The following is a 15,139-nucleotide window of genomic DNA, read 5'->3' as shown; positions in this document are numbered from 1 at the left end:
AATTGAATGAAATTTTGAACGTACACTAACAATATGTAAATGCTTCATAAACTATTAAAACATAGGTACTTTTAAAACATTGAAAAAAGTTATCATGGATTGACATTTTTTTGATTTTTCTTGAAAAAATGTATTTTTGCCTTACTCGTACACTAAGTGTACTGGAAAGGCTATATGTTCACTCCAAAAATGACTTTTTGATAGGAGGCCCGGAGAGTCGAGTTACATATACCAATCAACTAAGCTCGACGAGTTGAAGTGATGTCTGTTTGTGTGTATGTGTGTGTGTATGTATGTGTGTATGTGTGTGGTCAAAATAAACTCACATCACTTTTTTGAACTAAACCTCAACCGATTTTAATGACCGACGGTTCATTCGACGCGGAACCTGGTCCCATTGTTTCCTATTGAAAATGGTTCGGATCGGTCCAGCCGTTCCGGAGTTATGGCAATTTAGGTGTTCCGGACCAGTACCCCAGGAAGGGGCCAGATATGAAAACGCTACAAACCCATCCATGTGGCACATCAAACTACGGCATTTTCGATAACTTGATGAATGGTAAGCAGAAAAACAGTCTGAGACCATATCGGAACCGGTAGTGTTCCGGTACCGGTTCCAGATGTTCCGCCAGAGGTGGCCAAGTATAAAAGTTAACCAAACCCATGCATGCGACATATCAAATAGTGGCTTTTTTGATATCTTGATTAACAGTAAGCAGGAAAAAATTCTCAGAACATACTGAATCGGTAGTGATCTGGAATCGGTTCCGGGTGTCCCGCCGGAAAAAGCCAAATATAAAAGTGAACCAAACCCATGTATGCGACACATTTGGCAAAAAAAAAGTTTCCGGCCATATTGGGGACAACCGGTAGTGTTCCACAACCGATTACGGTTGCTCCATCGGAAGGAGAACCAAATCCATAAATTCGACACATTAAATGACTTTTTAGGTAACCTGATTAACGGTTAACAAGAAAAAAAATCAAAGACCATACTTTGGAAAACCAATAGTGTGCCGAAACCGGTTCCAGGTGCCCCAACGGAAGTAGTCAAATGTAGAACGGAACCAAACGCATACACGCAGCACATTAAATAACGGCTCCTTCGATAACGCAAAGAACGGTCAACAATAAAATAGTCTCAGGCCACATTTACCGGTAGCGTTCCGGAAAGTTTCGAGTGCCTCGCCGGAACTGGCGAAATGCACAAATGAACCAAACCCATGCATGCATTACATAAATTTGCGGCTGTTTAGGAAAACAGATTAACAATTTGCATGAAACTAGTCTAAGGCCACATAAATGACAATCGGTAAGTGGTAAAATGTGAACCGAAAGTGATAAAATGTGAAATTGAACCAAACCCATGCGCGTGGTACCATAAAACCACGCCAATAATTGCTGTCAAATTACCTGGGTTAATTTTTAATCCGATAAACAAACTATATTTTAGTTTTTATTTAGTTTGTAGGATTTGTTTTTGAACACAAATCCTACAGATATTGTGATGGTACGAATTGATAGCTTGTTCCTTTTACGATTGTTGGCTTCCGAAGTTCACTGCGGTTGATCACCAAACGGATCAGGTGTCGGAAAGCACCAAATTTGAACTTCCGGAAGTAGCAGCTGCACGAGGAGCCGCTGCAGGTGTGAGTAACATCACTTATCGGATCATTCATATTTACAGTGTATTAATATGTGACATTTGATCATGTTTCCAATTCGACAAATGTCGAATGAGCGGGGTACGAATTAAAAAGTGTCGTATTAAAGAGTGATGAATACGCGGGGTTTGACAGTACGTCAAACAGCAGCTTTTTTGATAACTTCTTCTTCACTACGTTCTTGTTTTCAACGGTCAATAAAATACAACCTAGAATGTGCAGAAAAAAACTTTGTTGAAGACCGCAAAGAGATCTGTGATTGTGTAAAAAGTTATATTTTAGCTTGTTAGTATCGTCTTGATATTGATCAGGCTCCAGTGTTTAGCTCAAGCAGTCAACTGAGAAATCTGATATTATTCAGCTCTGCTTATACGTCGGACCATGTGCCTTCAACAAGTTTTATGTCAATTCAATGATGGCTTTGATTAAATGCTTGCTTTTCCTAAAAAATATCAGGATTCAGGAACACTTTGAGTAACGTCGACGGAAAGATCGCCAGGACATATACGGCGAGAAAGGCACTATCACCACTAGGTGGATTAATTTGGGTTTTTTTACATCAATGTCAATAAATTTTAGTGTTGATATCCAAAGACTTTCCACTTCTGTTATCAAGTTATCTCTAATCAGATATATTAGAGCCAATTTAGATTGAAGGAAGAACACATTTAGTAATTTTTGTGTGGTATTGTAAATTTGACTTATTTTCCTCTATATGGGTAAAAATTTCAATCCGGTATAACTTAATTCGGCGTGAGAAAATATTTCATTTTATAACGTCGTATTAGGTATCAATATATTGTTGATAATCGTTAAAAAAAGTCATTCAATTCGGTTCACTGGTTTCCGAGATATGACAGTTCAAAAATTAGTTGTCTAAATAATAGTGTTTTACCCGAACGGTTCTAACTTCGCGAAAGATTAATCAATTGAGCCCAAATTTGTACCAATGATGCACATATAATAGGTTAACAAACAGTCAAAATTTGAGATTTTTTGATGCACTCTATGGAAAGATACAGCATGTTGAATTTTTTTGTGGGAGAAAAAAAGTTGCCTATCTCAAACATTTTGGCCATCCCCTGTATAAAACTGAACCAAGTCCCCGACCAAGCCCCATCAAACACATCAAACTGCGGCGATTTTTGTAACCTTCAGCATGGTTGACAAATTTTGTGAGAATATTAAGACAGGAGACCGAAAATTCTACGATGTCGGTCCAAAATTCAAGATGGCGGTCTAAAATCCAAAATGGCGGCTCCAAATTCAAGATGGCGGCTGTATAATGGAGTTTTAAGCCCTAAACCATGCAATATGGGTATATTTTGTATGGGGAAGATGTTTGGAGTCCAATAATGGCGACCATAATATCCAAGATGGCGGTTTAAAATCCAAAATGGCACCTCCAATTCAAGATGGCGGCTGTTTAATGGAGTTTTAGGCACTAAAACCATGTAAAATGGGTATACTTTGTATACGGAAGATGTCTGGAGTCCATAAATGGCGATCTGAGTATCCAAGATGGTGGTCTAAAATTCAAGATGGCGGCTGTTTAATGGAGGTTTAGGCCTTAAAGCCATGCAATATGGGTATATTTTGTATGGGGAAGATGTCTGGAGACCATAAATGGCGATCTGAGTATCCAAGATGGTGAGTATCAAGATGGCGGCTCCAAATTCAATAGGCGGCTGTATAACGGAGTTTTAGGCCCTAAATCATGCAATAAGGGTATATTTTGTATGGGGTAGATGTCCGGTGTTCAAAAATAGCGACCTGAACATTCAAGATGGCGTTCTAAAATTCAAGATGGCGGCTTCAAATTCAAGATGGAGGCTGTTTAAAAGAGTTTTAGACTGTAAAACCATGTAATATGGGTACATTTGGTATGGCGGTCTAAAATCCAAGATGGCGGCTCCAAATTCAAGATGGTGGTTGTTTAGTGGAGTTTTTGGCTCTAAAACCATGCTATAAGAGTATATTATGTATGGGCAAGATGTCCGGAGTCAAAAAATGGTGACCTGAATATCCAAGATGGCGGCTTCAAATTCAAGATGGTGGTTGTAAAGTGGAGTTTTTTACTCTAAAACCATACAATATGGTTATAATTTGTATGAGGAAGGTGTCCGGAGTCCAAAAATGGCAACCTGAATATCCAAGATAGTGGTCTAAAATTGAAAATGGCGGCTCCAAATTCAAGACGGTGGCTGTTTAAACCAGTTTTAGATCCTAACTACATGTAATATGGCTATATTTGGAAGATGTCTGGAGTCAAAAATGGCGACCGCAATATGCAAAATGGTGGCCCAAACACCAAGATGGCGGCTCCAAATTGAAGATGGTGGCTGTTTAATGGCGTTTTAAGCTCTAAATCCGTGTCATATGGGTTTATTTGATATAGGGACGAATTGTGGACTCCAAAAAATAGTGACCAGATGGTGGTTGTTCAATGGAGTTCTGGGCTTCAAAACCATGCAATATGGGTATATCTGGTATGGGGAAGATATGTGGAGTCTAAAAATAAAGACCAGAATAGTCAAGATGGCGGCATTAAATCCAAAATTGCGGCTCAAAGTTCAAGATAACGGCTTTTTGTAATGGTGAATGGGAGTCCAGGTGCATTTTTGACTCCCATTTTTGAGAGCACCGATCTCGTCATCCACAAAACGCCCGAAAACGAAAATGCTACTCAATGTTTATCTCGAGTGAGCAAGGCTACTCATTGCTTTTTCAGCTCTGTTTGTTGTTTAGATGACGAGATCCGTGCTTTCGGTATTTGCAAGGCAGCCATTGTGACGGCCTTCTTTGGATTCGCTCATATATGTCCTCAAGACATATAGGCGCAAACATCAAAGCTACATAAACGATATGATTTCTGGTGCCATGTAATGGATTTTTGTTTAACGTATGAAAGTGCGATATTCATCTACATCTACATGTCACTTGAGTTTTGTTGAAATGTGTTTTCGAAGGCACGAGGAAGGCGCCATCACCGCTAGGTAGATTAATTAGGGTTTTGTTTTATGAAATTTCAAAGAGTTTTTCTTATGTATCTGTTTTGCAATTATTTTGCAATGATGTATGCTTGCGAAGTAGCTCAAAACATCTAAATTTTAAACAAATGTACCCAGTTTTGGATGAGCAAGTGTACTTTACATTACCGTTGTAAGTTCCAAACCAGACTTTTGAAGCAAAGACTAATTTAGATACCTCATTTGTTATTTCCCCTTTTCAAACTTATCAATTCCACTACATCGAAATCCGATTCACTTTCACTTATAATCATAGGCCACAAACTGTGCTCAGAACCATACTCCAACTCTCAAACAGTCGTATAACTACTGGCCTACAAGTAAAAACCCAAGTACTCGCCCTGCAAACGATTCGACTGAATCATAGTTCGAAGCCCCAGAAAAAAATAACACTCAGCAAAACCTCGACCGAAAAGTTTTCCGGGTCCACAAAATGGATAAAAGTTGCTGGCCGCTTTTTATTGCCTTCCCGGATGGGCCATCCGGTTAAATCTCGGCACCGCCCGACAATTGTTTTGCTGGATTCTTGTGGGGGGCCCCGGCAAAAATAATGATGGCATGGCATGTGTTATTTTCGTACCGGAACTATGCCGGCAAACAAGAGCGCAACAACTGAAATTATTCAACTTATTCTGTTGGAGCAGATAACTCTCCGCACGCTATATCGGAGGCTTACGGAAACCCGGAAGCTCCAAGCTCAGTTTCCGAAATCGGATATCTGTTTCAATTGTTGTTCTTCTCTTGGAATAAATAAAAACGGATGCTTGACTTAAATCCAGTCAATAAACGAAGCCCTCGAAGTTTTGGCCTAAAGCTCCCAAGAGTGTACGAGACGAATGGTGGCGGTAGGTCGTATTCCGAGCATCGTATCACCATTCCCCATACTGACTACGCAGAAAGCAATTCATCTATCCATCAGGCATACTCATAAACACGAAGCCGATCACCGGGAAACTCTATTTATCTCAATTGAAATCAAATTTCCCACCCGATGATGGGGCAGAGCTTCCCATATCCTTGGGCTGAAGCTTTCCTGGGTAAGGTGCACAATGTGGCATAATTGGGGAAAATAGGCCATAATTATCTATTTAAAACGTAGACATACAGTAACGAGAGAGGTCCGAATCCCGATCCCTAGTGATTTAAGTTACGGTTTTCCGGATGAAAACGGACGGGAAACTAGAGTATCGAATGACGGTTGAAAAATTGAAAAATCTACATGACGAAAAAACGACCAAAAACTCGATTCCTTGAAAAAGATCCGATACGGATCGAAACGTCGGAGTAAGAGAACATAAGGTGTTTTTGATCTCACAATCGGACTGAAAAGCCAAGAAATTCTCCTAAGAATATTTAAAACCACTGAAAACTAATCGAACAACCTTTTCAAAAAAAATTCAGTAAACAGGACTATTTTCCTGCAAACGCGTACACTTCTTTATTATCAAAGGACGAGCAGAAAGTGAGTATGCAAGCTGTGTTCTTTGAATCTTTTTTTCAAGATCTTTGGCAAGGTAATTTGCTAGAATGAAAACCAGTGTAGTATTAGCAAGTACTCTGAGTTGGTTGAACAGGGCACCCGACAATAACTTGTACGCCTAAATAAATAGGATAAGCCCTTTGTAGTAAGTGATGGTGGTTCCAATCCGGAGTGCATCTTGCACCCGACTTGAAAAATGGTTTTGTCTATCATCAAATTTCCACAACGAAACATGGTGGATTCTGGCGCAGTCGTATGATAATCACTATCGACATATGCATAAAACCTGCACATATTGGTTTGATCCATGGTGTCCTATGCGTCAGCAATTACACTCTCTAAGTCTCTACTCTGTTGTTTCTAGAAGTGGTGCATTCGTCTAAGGTCTATTTCTGGATAGTTTGTATTGCCCAAACGGTGTGATGGAAAAGTATAACTGAGCCTAGGAACAATATACACATTAGTACATCAAAAAATCAGCAAAAATCTCCCACAATGCCATGCGGCGTATCAAAGTCCATCATGTCCGATCAGCCGCAACGATGCGTCGTACCCAGATGGTCGACTGAGGAGGTGTCACTCGTTGTTCACTAGAAGTAGACAGACACTCGTACACACATCGTCTACACAGCCCAAGTCTGTGTGCATTGGCAGTCTTGTGCCACCACTCGGTTGTTCTACCCTGCCATGATTGTATTGTATCCTCGTGGAATGTCGATAAAGGATGAACTTGTCTTTCAGCTGGGACAAGAACAGGAAATGCGAGGATTTTCCGGCGAAACGAATGAACGTTTTCCATCGAGACGCATCGAGACTCCTCCACTTGGCTTGGCGTTGTTGGAGCAGCACAGTGCCAGTGTTCTGCTGAAGCTGATGGCAATGGTGGAACAGTGGGAAGCAAATTAATTTGACATTTCATTTACTTATGTGTGCGAGGATACCAACAACGTTGAGTGGATGCGACGAGGAGATCCAGTTGGGATAAATGAGCTGGGAGAAGCATCCACCACACAAGATGGATTGTGGTCTGTCAGCTGAGTTCAAATAAATATGATTGGTAAATTGGTTTAATTTGGATTTCAAAAAGGATTTAATTTTATTTTAGTTTCTTCTTCTTTATATTGACATTACATCTCAGTGGACTCAACGACTGCTTCACTTTTTAGAAATTACAGCCATGTAGCTGTAATATTAGCTTCTTATCAGTCATGTAAACTTCAAGCCTCTTCGATTTACGCGTCATTTCACGTACGGTATCTAGTTAATTGTTGAACAGTACTGGAATTTTTGTTTTTTTTTTCTGTATGAGCGAGATTTTTAGCCTCAGGCTAGGCTAGTTCATCTCGCGATTCGCGCTTTGTGTGAATTTTGTGAGTTTGTTGGGAGTGGGATTCGATCCCAGGTCCTCGAATACTCACGTGCTTTCACCATCACACCAGGTCTGCTCCTGGATTTTTTGTTTTCATTTGTTATTTCGTGCATAATTCCACGATTAACGCTTTAACTAAGATGTGTAAAATGACCATTATCTGACTCCAGGGTTATTGAATGATGAGTTAACAAGTTTTTTGGCTTATCCGTTATATGTTTCTGTAAATAAATATTATCCAAGTTGTATCACTAGCGAACTTGAAAGACACTTTCAAACTTTTAACAGTAACAGTATCGCACATTTAATAAATATTCGACTGAATGGTTCTAGTTGTCCCGTTTTTGTCATCTAAACTTCTATAAACGTTCACATTACCGTCTACCCTCGTTGGTTTTAACGACACCTCATGCAAACCAACGGGGTTCATTTTTAATTTGAACTTCTAGTAACCCTGTGGACGTCGGAAAACACATTGATGGTAACTTGATAAGCTGTTTTGTTTTGATTCTGTGTTCCGTTTCACCCCGTTCCATGAGCAGAATGACCTTCGAATCATTTTTAGTTTGAACATGTGCAGATTAGCGTTTATTTTCTGACTGAGAAACTATAAGCTTAAAACGTGCGTTATTACGAGTTGATCCGACATAGACGTGGTTCAAAAATTATTCATACCCGGTATATAATAAAATTTAATACATAAACATACAATACAATTATTATATTCTTCCGACATCCGGGTGGCGGAAGACAATCATTTTAAGGGTTGCATAGATCACATCACTTACCAATGTGAATCCAGATCTATGTAACTTTCTATCCCTTCCCTTCCCACTAACAAACTTCCTTCCTGTGACAACCGTGGGGATGCGGAGGTACACACGGTCTCTAGTAGCAACGAATGTCACACCAACATTCCTTCCCTTCCCCGATGACCGTGGCTGGCGCCGGTACTGACAATAGGGTATCGGGATGCTTCGTTGGCATAGTCCCCTCGTTCGGCCTATCTTAACTTAAACCAAAAACTCAAACAAACACGCATAACTGGATATCGGAAAAGCTATGCGCCAATCAAATGTAACATTTCGTTTCAATTTTAGCACTTTGGAGCATTAAAATTGAATGAAAATGTCACTTTGTTTAACTTTTGTTGGCCCCATGATTCTTCGGCTTAGTGGGTAGTCTATACACATGAATATGTTCATGGCATGATTCTGGAACATTTCGAATTGACTTTTCAATAACTGAACATTTGATGCGACGGTCAAAGACGCTAGTTTGAACTTGTATATTTGTTTTTGACGAATAATAACTATTTTACAAATTGAATGTGGGCCGAATATTGAGGACATTTTTTTCACTATGTACCCAAATCTTGGCCCATCAGTAAAGTTACGTCAAAACACCAATAAAAAAACGTCAACAACATTTCTTGCATAAGAACCAGAAAGAACGAACAGGAAGAAAGATTTTGTGTGCGGTGAATGTAAAAATATAACACAATAATAGGGTTGCGTTGTTTTCGTTACTAAATTAAGAAAAAACTTGAGTTTATATGATTTATTTAGAGTTTTTTGAAAATTTGGCTCCGAAAATGTAATTTAAAAGTAAGATTGGTGAACAAATAGAACTATTACTTCAGCAGAAATATTGAAAAAATGAGATATTACTGGTTCTAGTGCATGGAAAGCAATAGGCCAACGTTGTATCCACTAATAGGCCAATTTGTGTACCATAGACCAACGTTGCATACAATCGCATCGAATCTTTTCAACTTAATTAAGTACATTCTTGAATATTTACGTTAGTTTACTTCCAATTGGTGAAACATGCATTGCCTAGAATGTGTAATAGGGTCAACATTTTATTTTTAGTACTATTAATTCATGAGTTATGGTGAAAATTGTCAAGGCTGCTTGCAAATTAGGCCAAGGAATGGTACATATACCCTATAAAGTTTTGAAGCTTCAAAATTGCACATTGAGGATGGAAAGCTACACCCAGGCCCCATTCATTTGGTTTCCTGTACAATGTTGACTGTTCTGGTCAGTAACGGAGTAGCAACTACGAAATGTACGGTCATGTCATGCTCATGCTCAACAGCCGCTTTCAAACTCGATGAAATAGCCGAGAGGTAAGTCATATGCTTCACAACCAGTGCATCTGAGTTCGAATCAAAGCTTGCCAAATTTTACTATTATTTGTTTTATCTGTCGAATCGGTTATAGCGATTGCTAGACGCTAGGAACAAATGAGTTTTATTTTGTGGTGTCCTCGAAGATGTAAATTTACATTTTTTTGACCTCTAAGTTTGTGTCTTTGAAGATGCTCGTATATGTCAGGTTGTGGACACCTTAAATTACATGATTTTTTATAGGTGTGTAGAATGAAAGTAGTGAGCTGGATTTTTGTATGGTGAGATGATGAATTCTCCGTTTCTGCAACTGAAATGATGCAAACAGCGTGGGTATTATGATTTCTTGTCTAATTTGATGTTGTTTGAGCAAAAGTTTGGGTAACTGTGTTGTTGAAGTTGCAAGCAATGAATAATACAACAACACAGTTACCCAAACTTTTGCTCAAATAGCATCAAATTAGGCAAGTAATCATAAATATTACCCAGACTGTTTGCACCACTTCATTACAGAAATAGAGAATTTATCATCTCACCATAAAAAAATCCAGCTCAATCTAGTACTTCACTGATTGCGTCCTATTGGAGAACCACCCTATTGGGCACTGCATGAAATTATCTCCTTCTCTTTCACTCTTACACACATTTTGTAAACAACAAGGCCAAGAAACGTCAAAATCCCATACAAAATCAAAACAATGCAGTGCGCATTTCCCACCCCAACTACACCCTTTTCGCAGTTAGCATAAGTGCGAGATCGTCGATAAAACCGCGATTTCGCATCGAATCGTGTCGGTGTTTTCTGCGCACTTATTCAGCATCTTCAAAATAATAAGTTCACAGAAGACACCGACACGATTCGATGGAAAATCGCAGTTTTATTCATGATTCCGCACTTATGCTAACTGCGAAAGAGGTTCAGTGGGTTGGGAAATGCGCAATAGTGAATCGAAATCCTGTAAGAATTGCCCTGGTCCTACCTTATGGTTTTCGATCAGTTTCGGTCAGTCGATGACAAAGATCACCAACTAAGAGTTGTGTGCTTAGCTGGAGTCCTTCTGACTAAGATAGCTAGATATAAGAGGTACCTCCCCAGCGTTTGTTCACCAAAAAGGTTCGACACAAGCAGCATCTGTTCTGGCAACCAGTGGTTGAGTATGAAACGTTGAATCGCATCATCGCAACCTAAGATGGCGTCCCCAGACAACTTAATTATCATCGGAATTGACCTGCCTGCCGTGGAAGATGTAATAGTGGTTTTTGAGAGTGAGCTGGACGAATTAGTCACACAATCAACACCGATGACGGTATTCAAAACAAAATTCGAATATAATTCAACAAAAAAAATAAATTCTCAGTGAAACGGATCTAATGTGATGATCAAAGCACGTGATTATCACGCCAAAGACCTGGGAGCGAATCCCACTCCCGATAAAGTTATAAAATGTGAGTTATTCCTTCGGAACGGACCTGTCATGAACTAGCCCTGGGATCAAAATCTCGAAAGTAAGGCTGTTACAACTATTTATTTAACTTGTTGTCCCACCATTCTTTGGCTGGTCGAGGTTGATAAAGATAATAAAGCATTTAATCGAAAAAAAAATGAAATCTCATCGGATTTTAAAAATACCCGATATTGTAATACAAAATGCAAAATCTAACCTAAATATTTTGAAAGGGGAGGGGGGTAGGGAGGTTGGGTGTGGGGTTTGACAAAAGTCAACATTAAATTTGTATCAGCCCAATGATAAAAAAAACCTAGAACCGATAACTAGAAACAAAAGTTTGCTGTATAAAAGGGAAAATTCCAATCAGGCTTGTAAACATTCGACACTTTTCACTACTTTCGTTTCGTTGCCGCGGTCGGGTATCAGCTTGCTTTGCTTCATTCGAGCGCGACCGCTACCTCTTACACACAACACGAGCGGCAGAACGAAGATCAATAAACAAAAAAGTGGATCAAATCAACGTCGTCTGACACGATGACATTTGTCTAATTCCAGCTTTTTGCAAGATTTCAGCCAATTTTGATTAAGATTGATATAAGACTAGTTTATTCATGTGTGATAAATCGATTACGACACATGCATTTATCCAAAACAGCTCTCTTTATGGGAAAGACAGGAATAACAAAAACCGAACCATCTCCCGAAAACGCAATCGTGGTCGAGCGCATTCATTCGACATTTTTGTTTCGTACAGTAGTTTGATCGCTTGGGCTGCGAATGTTGGAGACAAAGGCAGCCGAATATCGACGAAAAAGTGTCGAAGACTGTGATAGCTAACAAGACTGATTCCAATACAAAAACTTTCTCAGAAATCCAGAAATTTACAATACATTCTTCTCAGAGTATTGAATCCCACTTCAGGCATTTTTCATAAAATTTGATTTATTTATAAAGCTGTCGTGATATTTTTTTCCTGGCTTTCCGTAACTATTTCTTCCGAAGAGATTCATGAAAAGATTCTGAAAAGCATTGCACAACAATACACTACAGAACTACTACCACATAAACTTCACAATGAACTTCTTCAGAAAACAATGATAATTTAAAACACTATTAAAACGTTCAATAAGATTTTTATTCGACTCGCAGTAATTCCTTTACGACATAGTTTAACAAGACTTTTTTCTGCTTCTTGTTAAGTTCATGTAAAAATTAGCACATGTATCTGTATAATGTGTTTTTCAGAAGTCATATAAGCGCTTTCGTTTCATCATACTTCGACTCAGAGTACATGATGAAAAACACGTGGTTTTTACTGAACAACAGCTGAATTTATCTGTTGTTCAGTCGTTAACCCTAATGTTGTACTAATTCACCACTGATGAATAGGAGTTAAAGTCTGATCATTATTAAACCACGAGAAGAAAATGTTTTGATTTAAGCGCAGCAATTCATCATCTCTAGGATGGCGCAATTAGGAAGGAATGCGGCTGGCAATCGACGGGTCTCGAGTTCGAATCTGGATTTAGGTAAATTTGTGTGTAGTTATTATTTCACAATAATTGTTGAAAATTATCCAGATGTTATTCAGCATCATGCTGAATGAATTTGTCGTTAAGGTGCTTGTAAAATGAGTGATTGTTAGTTGGGTAGGTAGTGAGTATAGTGCGACGTCTGTTTGTATGTAAGTTTAATTTGTAAGATTTTGTTCTCTTACACGTATTTATCGCTTGCATTGATTTTATTTACTTTCGTAGCTCCGGCGAAGCACCACACGCTGGTTGTGCAACCCTACCGGTAGTCTATAATGTGGTGTGAGCCTATTTTCTAGTTAACCGTTCCTCGGGTTATTCAAAAAGCCGTGATGTAATATGTTGCATGGTACATTTGGTTACTTTCGATGCGATACCGGAACAGGTTCCGGAGCACACCGGGTCTCCCAAATATGGTCTGAGACTATTTCATTGCTAACGTTCATTAAGTTACCCAAAAAAAAACACGATTTGATTTATCTCATGCATGGGTGGGTATAGATCACTTTTACATTTGACCACTTCCAGTGGGACACCCAGAACTGGTTTCGGGACACTACCGGTTGTCTAAAATATGGTCTGAGGCTATGTTCTTACGAGTCGATCATCGTGTATTCAAAAAAGCTGCTATTTGATGTACTGTCAAACACTTATTTGTGCATTTCGCCAGTTCCGGCGAGACACTCGAAAGTGGTTCCGGTACACTACCGGTAGTCTAAAAGTGGCCTGAGACTTTTCTTGCCGACCGTTCTGCGTGTCATCGAAAAAGCCGATATTTAATGCGCGGTGTGCATGCGTTTGGTTCCGTTCTACATTTGACCACTTCCGGCAGAGCACCTGGAACCGGTTTCGGCACAGTATTGGTTTTCCAAAGTGTGGTCTATGATTGTTTCTCTTGTTAACCGTTCATCAGGTTACCAAAACAGCTATTTATGGGGTTGGTTCTACTTTATATTTGACCACTTCCGATGGGGCACCCTTAATCGGTGAGGAATACTACCGGTGGAACATATGGCTGGAAACTTTTTTTTTGCCAAATCAAGATACCTAAAAATCCGCGATTTGATTTGTCGCATGGGTTTGGTTCACTTTTTTGTTTGGCCATTTCCGGCGGGACACCCGGAACCGGTTCCGGATCTCTACCGGTTCAGATACATATGGTCTGAGAATATTTTTCTGCTGACTGATCATCAGGATATCGAAAAAGCCACTATTTGATGTGTCGCATGTATGGGTTTGGTTAACTTCTAAATTTGGCCACCTCTGGCGGGACATCTGGAACCGGTTCCGGAACACTACTGGTTCCGATATGTTTTGAGAATGCTTTCCTGCATACTGTTCATCAGGTTATCGAAAAAGCCGCGGTTTGATATGTTGCATGCATGGTTTTGATTCAATTTTATATTTGGCCACTTCCGGCGGGACACCCGAAACCGGTTCCGGAACACAACCGGTTCAAATATGGTCTGAGGATATTTTCCTGCTTACCTTTCATCAGGATGTCAAAAAAGCCACTATTTGATATGTCGCATTCATGGGTTTGATTAACTTTTATACTTGGTCACCTCTAGCGGGACCTCTGGAACCGGTTCCGGAATACTACCGGTTCCGATATGGTCTGCGACTGTATTCCTTCTTACTGTTCATCAGGGTATCGAAAAAGCTGCGGTTTGATATGCCGCGTGCATGGGTTTAGTGCACTTTTAGGTTTGGCCACTTCCGGCGGGACACCCGGAACCGGTTCCGGGACACTACCGGTTCAGATATGGTCTGAGACCATTTTTCTGCTTACCGTTCATCAAGTTATCGAAAATGCCGTAGTTTGATGTGTCGCATGGATGGGTTTGTAGCGTTTTCATATCTGGCCCCTTCCTGGGGTACCGGTCCGGAACACCTAAATGTAAACCAGTGTAAGTCTCTATAAGGCCTGAAGAGACGGGAATTCTGAGCATCCCTAGATTGGCTAGTCGGGCTTTGTAGTCTGTGTGGCAAATCATCGTACAGTCTACTATCGCTCTTGAAAAGTGGTATTCATTCATTCGTGTGGAAACTGCCTGCTATTCAAGACGCGGTTGAAAAAGGCCGGAGCTCGGCTAGTTTAATCGTTTAGTTCTGAGTCAAAAGTGTGGATTTAGTTCACATTTCAGAAGTGGGATTTTAACACCTGATCGCCTGAAGAAACTACGGTCCGCAGTAGGTAAAAGTGATTGTTGGTTAAGAATGTATTCCATCTTTGGTGAGGATTCTGTAATAGTAGTCGGTTCAACTGGGCATGAGAAAAAACTTTGTGACATGTTCGCGACATAGCGTTGCGCCGTATAGGTGCGAGAAAAGTACAGACGATAGTGCCTGTATTGATTTCCGGTGCGCATACGAAGAAACATGCATGAACCTTCGAGTGAACTTTCTGTACTCATATTCACATTATTGACAAGTGTGCGTATGTGTGTGTATGTGAGTGGGCGCCCCTGAATGTCAAGAGT

The sequence above is a fragment of the Aedes albopictus genome, chromosome 2 (genome assembly GCF_035046485.1).
Source record: "Aedes albopictus strain Foshan chromosome 2, AalbF5, whole genome shotgun sequence".
NCBI classification, from domain to species: Eukaryota; Metazoa; Arthropoda; class Insecta; order Diptera; family Culicidae; genus Aedes; species Aedes albopictus.
The sequence above is the reverse complement of the archived record's forward strand: the minus strand, read 5'-3'. Positions refer to the sequence as shown.